General features: G+C 53.8%; 1 long non-coding RNA gene across 1 annotated transcript in view; it reads right to left on the bottom strand.

The window, feature by feature from the left end:
• Positions 1-7,156: 7,156 nt before the first annotated feature.
• LOC121017840 (uncharacterized) overlaps positions 7,157-9,226 on the bottom strand; it is a 15,402-nt gene continuing 13,332 nt past the window's right edge. Inside the window, exon 4 of the long non-coding RNA XR_005784914.1 lies at positions 7,157-8,872. This is a non-coding gene — a long non-coding RNA (uncharacterized LOC121017840). The remainder of the gene's footprint in view (positions 8,873-9,226) is intronic.

The following is a 9,226-nucleotide window of genomic DNA, read 5'->3' as shown; positions in this document are numbered from 1 at the left end:
ACAATCCCCTGGGTGCCCCATCTTGGGGGGAACCAATACTCCAGGTTTCCTGGTATCATGGGGCTTCCCAGGTCTCAGGGCTTTCAATGCTGAACTGGGACAGTCCCAGCAAACCAGGACAGCTGGTCACCCTAGCTCCATTCTCTCCTTCCCCTGGCATCACTGCTCCCTCCTCATTAGCAACCAGCCACCCTACCCACCCCAAGTTACGTGCCCCTCATCTGTGCACCCACAGAGCCCTGTCAGAACACCCACCCAGATGTACTATAATTGCTTATTTAATCATCTCTCTTCCTGCTGCCTTATTCACGGCAGCATCCCTGAACCAAACACATGATACGGATTAGCCGAACGATGTGTGTGGTCGGGGCAGGAAGGAGCGGGTGATTCCATGCTGAGCAACCCTGATGTTCCCTCCCTGCCTGGGGATCTGCCTTGCAGCTCTGTAGCTCTGGCATCAGTCAGGAACATCTGATTGCCAGCAACAGAAAAACGTTCCGAATACCGTAAGCCTCACTCACTATTAGGGGGCTTGAGGCAGCTGAGAGTTGAAAGGGAAGCCGGAGGGGGGTTCCCCACAGGAAAATCAGCCGGTGGGTGGAGTATGGCAGGCCTCACCATAACTATGGGATTCGAATTTCAGGGATGTGGTATCACATCAGCATCAGGGCCAGAGCAAGTAGGGGTGTTGTGACTGATGCTCCCACAGTACTAGTCCATGATGGCTGCCATTAAAAATACGACAAACTGGGGGCACCTGGCTGGCTCAGTCAGTAGAACATGTGCCTCTTGATCTCAGGGTTGAGAGCGCGAGTCTCATATTGGATGTAGAGCTTACTTAAAAAAAAGGGGCGCCTGGGTGGCGCAGTCGGTTAAGCGTCCGACTTCAGCCAGGTCACGATCTCGCGGTCCGTGAGTTCGAGCCCCGCGTCGGGCTCTGGGCTGATGGCTCAGAGCCTGGAGCCTGTTTCCGATTCTGTGTCTCCCTCTCTCTCTGCCCCTCCCCCGTTCATGCTCTGTCTCTCTCTGTCCCAAAAATAAAAAAAAAATAAAAAAAAAAAATACCACAGGGGAGCCTGGGTGGCTCAGTTGGTTAAGCATCAGACTCCCGGTCTCAGCTCAGGTCATGATCTCGTGGTCTGTGAGTCCAAGCCCTGCATCGGGCTCTGTGCTGACAGCATGGGACCTGCTTGAGATTCTTTCTCTCTGCCCCTCTCCTGCCCACTCACTCTCTCTCTCTCTAAATAAACTTAGAAAAAAATGTTTTGAATACCACAAACTGAGTGACCTACACATCAGAAATGTACTGTATCATAGTTCTGGAGGCTGACATGCAAGGCATCGGCAGGACCATCTTCCCTCTGCAAGCACTGGGGGAGGCCCATTCCCGGCCTCCCTCCCAGCTTCTGGTGGTTTCCTGCCTTGTGGTAATATCACTCTAGTCTTTATGTGGTGGCCTCTCTGAGTTTGTGTGTCTCTGTCTGATTTTCCCCCTTTTACAGGGACACCAGCCTTACTGGATTAAGGGCCCAGCTACTCCAGTATGACCTCACCCTAACTGATGACATCTGCAATGACTCTATTCCCAAATAAGGTCACATGCTCAAGTACTGGGGGTTAGGACTTTCACATACCAATTTAGGGAGGGGGAGACCACTCGACTTATAATACCCACCAAGAAGGAGGATAGGGAGAAAGGAGGTCCCTCATAACCAACTGAGGGTGCCATCCCCAGAAAAAGGGAGGATGAAGGCTGGGTGGTTTGACAACAGGTGCCCTGGTGGCTACATGACAGACTCCTTAGGTGACAGGTGATCAGATGGCAGAAGGCCAGCATGGCAGTGAACACCTTTGTCCCACCCCTTAGGGAGTAAGAACACAGACTTCAGTCAAGTCCACCCAATGCACCCACTTAGCAGTGAGCTAAGTTACGAGCACCTCTTGCTGTCCAGCCCTGTTCAGGCACTGGGCTATGGCAGTACAGAAGCCAGACGATGGGGCGCCTGGGTGGCTCAGTTGGTTGAGCGTCCAACTCCTGACTTCAGCTCAGACTATGATCTCACGGTTTGTGAGACCGAGTACGGAGTTGGGCTCTGTGCGGACAGTGCGGAGCCTGCTTGAGATTCTCTCTCCCTCTTTCTCTGCCCCGCCCCCTCATGCACACATGCACACACACACTGTCTCTCTCAAAATAAATACATGAACTTTATATATATAAAGAAGCTAGATAAAATCCCTGCCCTCTTGGGACTTCTATCCCCGGACCTCTGATGATCCCCTTCCAGAGGGAAGTGGGGCCTCACCTTTCCCACCGGCGTCCCTCCTGCTGTGGTATCAGCGCTCTGAGACAAGATCCCTACAACACTTCTCCTGGTGGGGCGGGGGCGGGGGCGGGCGGGAGGTGGGGAGACAATGGCCACATGAGGTGTCAGCCCCGACCCCCCCCCCCCCCCGCGGGGGGCCCCCCCCGGGGGGGGGGGGGGGGGGGGGGGGAGGGGGGGGGGGGTGGGGGGGAGACAATGGCCACATGAGGTGTCAGCCCCTACCCCCACCCCCTCCATCTGTTCCCCCCCGCCTTGTCTTTGTCTCTGGAACTAAAACAGGAGGTGAGTTTATCAGACACAAATTGCTCAAGGACCTCATTCATTTTGTGCAGTAATTAAATAGAAGCTGTTTGGAAATATGATTATAGATGGGCCCATCAAAGCAAATTAAATCTTTGAAGAGTAATGGCCTAATTAGCTTCCAGATTCTGCCATTAAAAAAATCCAAATGCCCTATTGTCCCAAACCAGGAAATATCTGGGCCCAGCTGTGAAAGGCATCAAAGGTGGTTGTGGATTCCGAGGGGAAAAGGGACTGAGGGAACAGACCCATTTATCAAGATTAACCTGGCTGGCCAGACCTCTGTTCCTTGTTTATTTATTTACTTGCTTCACGGGATCTTCTCGGTGGACATTTGTGCACAAAGCATGCACGCTGGGAGTTCTTGGCTCAAACTCCTGGCCACCCCCCTCCCTCCCCTTGCTGCCCAGACCCTGGGCTCAGCCTCTTTCCTTTCCTTCTTAAAGCTGACCTCATACACCCGTCCCGTTTCCTCAAGACGAGGCCTGTCTCCGCAGCAGTCTGCCCCACGCCAATCCTCGTCACTTTCAGTTTTCCCACTGACCTTGGAGATAAGACCGACGAGGCCCCGGAAAGTTCTGGGATGTACGGGAATGTCTCTGGTCCTGTTCCTGGGTGAGCCCGTACTTTGAGTAAAGGATGCCCCCGTGGGCCCCGGGGCTCCTCTCTGCCCAGCTTCCCGAGGTGGGGCGCACACTGCCCTTGGCGGTCACCCTTCAGCTCCCCTCTTACAGTAGCTGTAAACGTTCCACACGTTCCCACGCGGAACAGCGCTTTTCTCCCTGGGCCAAGGCCCCAGACACGTGTCCAGACCTAGCCAATCAGAACACTTGATTTCCCTGGCCAAAGTGATTGGTCAACGTTGGGCATGTGACCCAAGCTGAGCCAATCAGAAACAGCGTTCCATGTGGGCTTTCCCGTAGACTGGCTGAGCCGGAAGTTGGCGTTTGGACGACCGCGCGCCAGGGAAGTCGCCCCGCAGGCCGGAACCCTGCACCCTCCCTGGTCGGGAGGGAGACCTCCCCGGACTTTCGGTTAATACATGAGCCTTTCATTTTTCGCTTCTGCCGGTTTGAGTTGGAATGCCTGCAGTCGAAACTGCTCGAGTTCAAGCTTCTCCCTTTCAGTGCCCCCAACCCAATTGCCAGCACATTGGCAGCCTCATGGGGCTCCAGCTGGGGACCCCCTTCTTTGTCCCCACTGCCCAGGACAGTGACTGTTTTGGAGCTTCATCCCTGCAGGTCCCCTCACAAGCAGATAGGACTCCCTCTGCACCCCCGAGATTGGGTGCTAAGACCCGTGTTAGAATTTTATTAGGAGAAACACTTGTGGGAAAAACTGGGGTCCCCTAAGCCCACGATGTAGGGTGAACACTGAGGGAAGGCAAGAATGAGGGAGGGGCTGTGGGGTGGAGCATCGTAGGGTCTTGGCAAGGCTGTTGGGGAGGCCTGGAGTCCTCAGTCACCAGCTGGGAGCAGCATGTCCCAGAGCACAGCACTGGGGGTCCTGGGTCAGTCCAGCTCCCTGCAGGGGGAGGTCTGCGAGGAGACTCTCACGCTGGGGGTCTTACCCCTCCCTTTGTAGGATCCCCAGGCTGGACCCTGAGGAGCAGGGCTGAGTGTCAGGGTGCCCAGCCTGAGCTGCTCCTGATGGGGACCCTCTGTGCACCAGGGGCCAGCTCTGACTCGACAGCAAACTGTATCTAATGACACTTGTCTGTTGCTAATAAAGGACTTTGGAGCCTCACTTATTGCGTGTTCCCTGCATCCGGACGTAACTCGCTGAGCTCAGTGTCTTGGGCTGTAAAAATCTCTCCTGGGGGTGTTTTGTGGATTGAAGTCATTCACCCACTCGTTCATTCATTCTTCATTCACGTGTTCATTTGTTCCTTCACTCGCTTGCCAGGTGCTTTGGGTGGCCAATTGGAAATGTGGAAATTGGAGTGAATTAGTGGGTTTTGGGCACTGCCATCATGGAGCTAGAGAGTCTAGGGGGGAAGACTGATCAAAATAAAGCAAAAAAGTAACAAAATGATTACCACTGTCATGATCAAGAGGGATTAGCTATGTGTGTGTGCTGGGTGGGATGAAAAGGGGCGAAGGAAGGGACACTGCCTGGGACGGAGTGGTCCTCTCTGAAGAGGTAACATTTATAGCTGACATTCAAAGGATCAGGATGAGCCCCGGGGGGTGAGAAAGGTTGGATATGAACAAAGGAGAGGCTGATCCTCTCCTCTCTGGGCCTGGAGAGCTGCAGTTGTGGGGTGTAGGTCACAGAACCACAGCCCTCCAGTGGTGGTGAGAAAGCTAGGCTGGCCTCGCCAAAGGAGAGGTCTGGGCCAGAGCCCTCTGAGACTCAACCTGGGTGCCCCATGTTTGCTAGCAGGTGGCAGAGGGAGAGGGGACAGGGCCAGCCTCCAGCAAGAAGAGTCACCAGCCTGGAAGATCCGTGGGTTCCTTTGACCACAGCCTTGAACTACCTACCTTCCCTCATCAAGTCATTGTGGATAAGAAGATACAACCACCACTGATTTAATAACAGCTTGGGGCAGGGGGCAAAATACTGCATCAGAGATGATCATTGGTCGTGAGATACATGCAGATTTCAGGAACATTAAAATATGGGAGGAAACAGAATCTTAGAATCAAGGAAATGCAGAAATTGTGGAGTGAATTGTGGCCCCCAAAAGATATACCTAAGTTTTAACCACGCCCCCCCCACCATAACCTGGGAATATGACCTTCTTTAGAAAAGGGATCTTTGCAGATGTAACTAAGTGAAGGATCTCGAGATGAGAGCATCCTGGATTAACAGAGTGAGCCCTAAATGCAATGACAAGTGTCCTTATAAGAAACAAGAGAAGACACAGGCATGTGGGGGAAAAGAGCCGGGACCTGAAGTGATGCTCCTTCAAGGAATACCAAGGATCGCCAGCAACCTCCAGAAGCCAGAGGCCTGGAATGTATTCTCCCTCAGAGCTGCCAGAAGGAACCAACCCTGCTGATACCTTGACTTGGGACTCCTAGTCTCTAGACCTGTGAGAGGATGCAGTTTCGCTTTTATAAGCCCGCTCGCCCCCCAGTTTGCGACACTTTGTTACAGAAGCTACAGGAAACGAATACAGCTTCGAGATGGGGAACAATTTCCCAGAGTTTTCAGAGAGGTATAGAACGGGGCTCTGGGTGCAAAGATGACACAGCCAAAGATGGAGCCTGGAGATGTGCCCAGAAGCCAGTAGGTGGGGAGGCCTGTGTGCCCAGGGCCCTTAGGGTACCTAGCATGGCTCAGTGCTCCCCAGAGGGCAGGCCGGGCCAGGGTTGGACCAGGAAATGACCGTCCCTGGAAACATCTGGAACGGCCAGCTGAGGCAGGGAGGCATCTCCAAGGCCCCACTTTCTTCATTATGATGCAGGACCAACAAACACACATGGTAAAAGTTAATACTGGACACTACGTGCCGGCATATATGTGTATTATCTCCTGTAACCCAGCAAGAGGACAGTCTGTTACTCTCCCCATTTTATAGCCAAGGAAGTTGACCACAGAGTCATCCAGTAACTTGCCCAAGGTCACACAGGTGGCAAGTAGCAGAGCCAGGAGAGGGGCCTCTGCTCCCATCGCCGTGGCACTGCCGGGGCTGCTGCTAATGACCTTCGGGGCTGTTCCTGGAGACCTTTCTTCCCCTCTCGGGGCCTCAGTCGCCTCACCAGAAGGGAGGGCGTGGACTCCAGGTTCCTGAGCAAAGTGTGCACCACAACAATCAGGGAACTTCTGCAAAACCCACCCGGGCCTCTCCCTGTGAGCAGAGATCAATAGCGTGCATTTTGTACAAGTTCCCTGGGTGCCGCTCCCAGGGTGGGTCTCGAGAACCCCCAACCAGGAGAATCCTCTGATCCTCCCAACACCCCAAATTCGTCCCCAGGAGGCAGCTGGAGTGGAGAAAGTTTGATTTATTCATGTTCATTACGGGTTAGCTTTGCAGAGCTGTGGGGAGATGGGCTGGCAGGCCAGGTTGCAAATGAAAGCCAAACGCATTCTAAATTATGAAATGCACAAAAAACCCCGGAAACCAGGCTCTTTCATTCAGATCCGGAGGATTGGATGCCGTATCCTTGGCAACGAGGGTTGAGAAAAACAAGTCTTTCTCCCGCCAGTGTGGAGAGGCCCAGGCTTCCATGTTAGGACGGGACGCAGGGCCTTTCTTTGGCCTCCTGCGCTCGGCTCCGACACTCCCTCTGTATCAACCTTGTGTGAGATTGTTGATTTGTGGGGCTGGGAGGGAAGCCAGAAAACGGTGCAATTGGAGAAACTTTCCAGACACGGCATGAAAAACGCAGACCCGAGAGTCACGTTGATCTAATTTCCGCAAAACTGTTGCAAACCAATTCCCATTCCCCGATTTCCTTAATCTTTTTGATAAATGGGCCCTATAATTACATCTCCGTTCGAGATGTCCAAGAACAAAGACTTCAAGCCTGGGAGGTAAAATAGTTGCTTTGTCATCGCATTATTCAAAGGCGACAAGGAACACGTTCAGGATAAATTTTGCTTTTCGTTTAATTTACTCCGTATTGATTTTCATCGGTGCGATTTAAGCAATTACCTCTGAGCTAATTCTTAGTTAAGAAGAAGTTAAAAGTTGCACCACGGGGACATTAAGATCTTGGAGCTTCATGATATGGACGGAGCCATGGAGACCGGGGATGTAGCTGCCACTTGTCTCCATTGCCACAAGGTAACAATCCCGTAAAATGGCACAGGTTGTGAGGGGAGGGGCAGCCACTGTTCGAAGAGGAGGTCCACGGCCCACGAATGTGGCGTGGGGCTCCACATTATAGGTGGATACCCTGAAACACCAGAGGGTTAAGTGTCCCGAGATGGGTGGGAACGGTGATCTGCTCTGCAGGATACCCCGCCCCCTTAGCGTATGGGTGGATGGGGCGGGTCAGGGATTCACAGCCTGCGAAATAATGGTGAGTGGAGGTATGGCCCCCGGAGGGAAAGGGGAGAAAGCCTGGAGGTAAAATAACAGATGCCACTTAACGAGCTGTGCTGGGAAATGCAGCCATTTGGTCCCTGCTTGGTCACATAAGGATGGACCCTGGCCTGGAACCCTTCTTTCTCAGGAGGTAGGGAGCCCCCGCAGGCTGTGAAGGGATGATTGCCTCGCATGGGGGTGCCTTTACCTATTTCAGACCCAGTGTGTGTTCCTTCGTTCTGCTCGAGCGTGTGGGTCAGTGGCCCTCAGGCTGGCCCGCGGCCGTCTGTATTTCAGACCCTACACGGGATGGGTTGGGGCCCTTCCGCTGCAGCAGGAAGTGGGGTGCGGGCAGCCCATGGGGGACTGAGGCACCGCAAGGGACTGGCGCTTGTGCATCTGTCTTCTCCAACCTCGCTGCGAGTAAACCCCGCCCCACCTGACCACCTGAGCTCGGTGTGTGTGTGTGTGTGTTCTCCGTGGTCTCCGTCGTGCACCGGTCTCTTCCCTGGGTGGTACTTCCTGCCTTCAACTTGGCTGCACGTGTGTCACACTGTCCTGAGGCACCGCCTGGCCGCCCAGTGACGCGAGAGACAGGCACCCTCTCTCATGCTCACCCGCACTCTGTGCTCCTGCTTCATCACAGGAAGAGACCGAGGCTCGGGGCGGGATGTGGCTCGAGGCCTCCCGAGAATCTTGTGGACACAGTCAGCGTTGGGTGGCGCAAAAGGCGGAAGGCGCCTTCCAGGTGGGGGACAGGCACACGGGAGACCGGCAGAGAGGGAGCCACGGGAAGCAAAGGGCAGGGGTGCAATCCACGAAGGAAGGGCAGGGCAAGAGCGGGGCTCTCCCCAAGGTCAGGCATTAACCTTTTCTCTTGTAAAGTCTCAATCTCTAAGACAGTTCAGAGGCTTGGAGGAGGCCAGGAATGTTAGGGAGGGTCTCCGCCCACCGGCGACCCACTGCCCCTCGGCCAAACCTCTGCCTGGCTCTGTAGGGTCCAACTGGAGGAGCCCCAGGGAGTGGGGAGAGAGTGGACGCCTGCCCCCTCCATAGCCCCAATGGGGGAGGCGTTGAGGCTGGTCCCTGGCAGTGCAGGAGTGGGCCCGCTTTCTCTGACCAAGGGCAGGCAGCGAGTGGCGGCCGGGCAGAGGTCGCATCGTCCCCGGGGGCATCTCCAAGTCCGGAAAGGAGGCATCAGGGTGGGGGTGCTCCCCCCACCTACCAAGTCATGTAAGCACAGGGCCTTTGTGCTGAGGCTTTTCAAAGACTAAGAAAACATTTGAAACAGGGAAAAGCTATCGCTGGCTGTGCAATATGGAAAAGAAATTGCAAAATCCGAATCAATACAAATTTAATTAAACATCTACAAAACGTCAAAAAAAAAAAAAAAAAAAGGACCCCGGGGGTTCATCAGTTGAGTGTCCAACTTCAGCTCAGGTCACAATCCCAGGGTCGTGGGATTGAGCCAGTGTCGGGCTCCATGCTAAGCATGGAGCCTGCTTGGGATTTTCTCTCTCCCCCCGCCTCTGCCCCTCTCCCTCGTGCTAGCTCTTTCTTTCTATAAAATAAAATAAAATAAAATAAAATAAAATAAAATAAAATAAAATAAAATAAAATAAAA

Source organism: Herpailurus yagouaroundi, unplaced genomic scaffold (genome assembly GCF_014898765.1).
Source record: "Herpailurus yagouaroundi ecotype Mexico unplaced genomic scaffold, PumYag 216, whole genome shotgun sequence".
Taxonomy (NCBI): Eukaryota; Metazoa; Chordata; class Mammalia; order Carnivora; family Felidae; genus Herpailurus; species Herpailurus yagouaroundi.
Note: the sequence above shows the minus strand (reverse complement) of the source record. Positions and strands in the feature narration are given on the sequence as shown.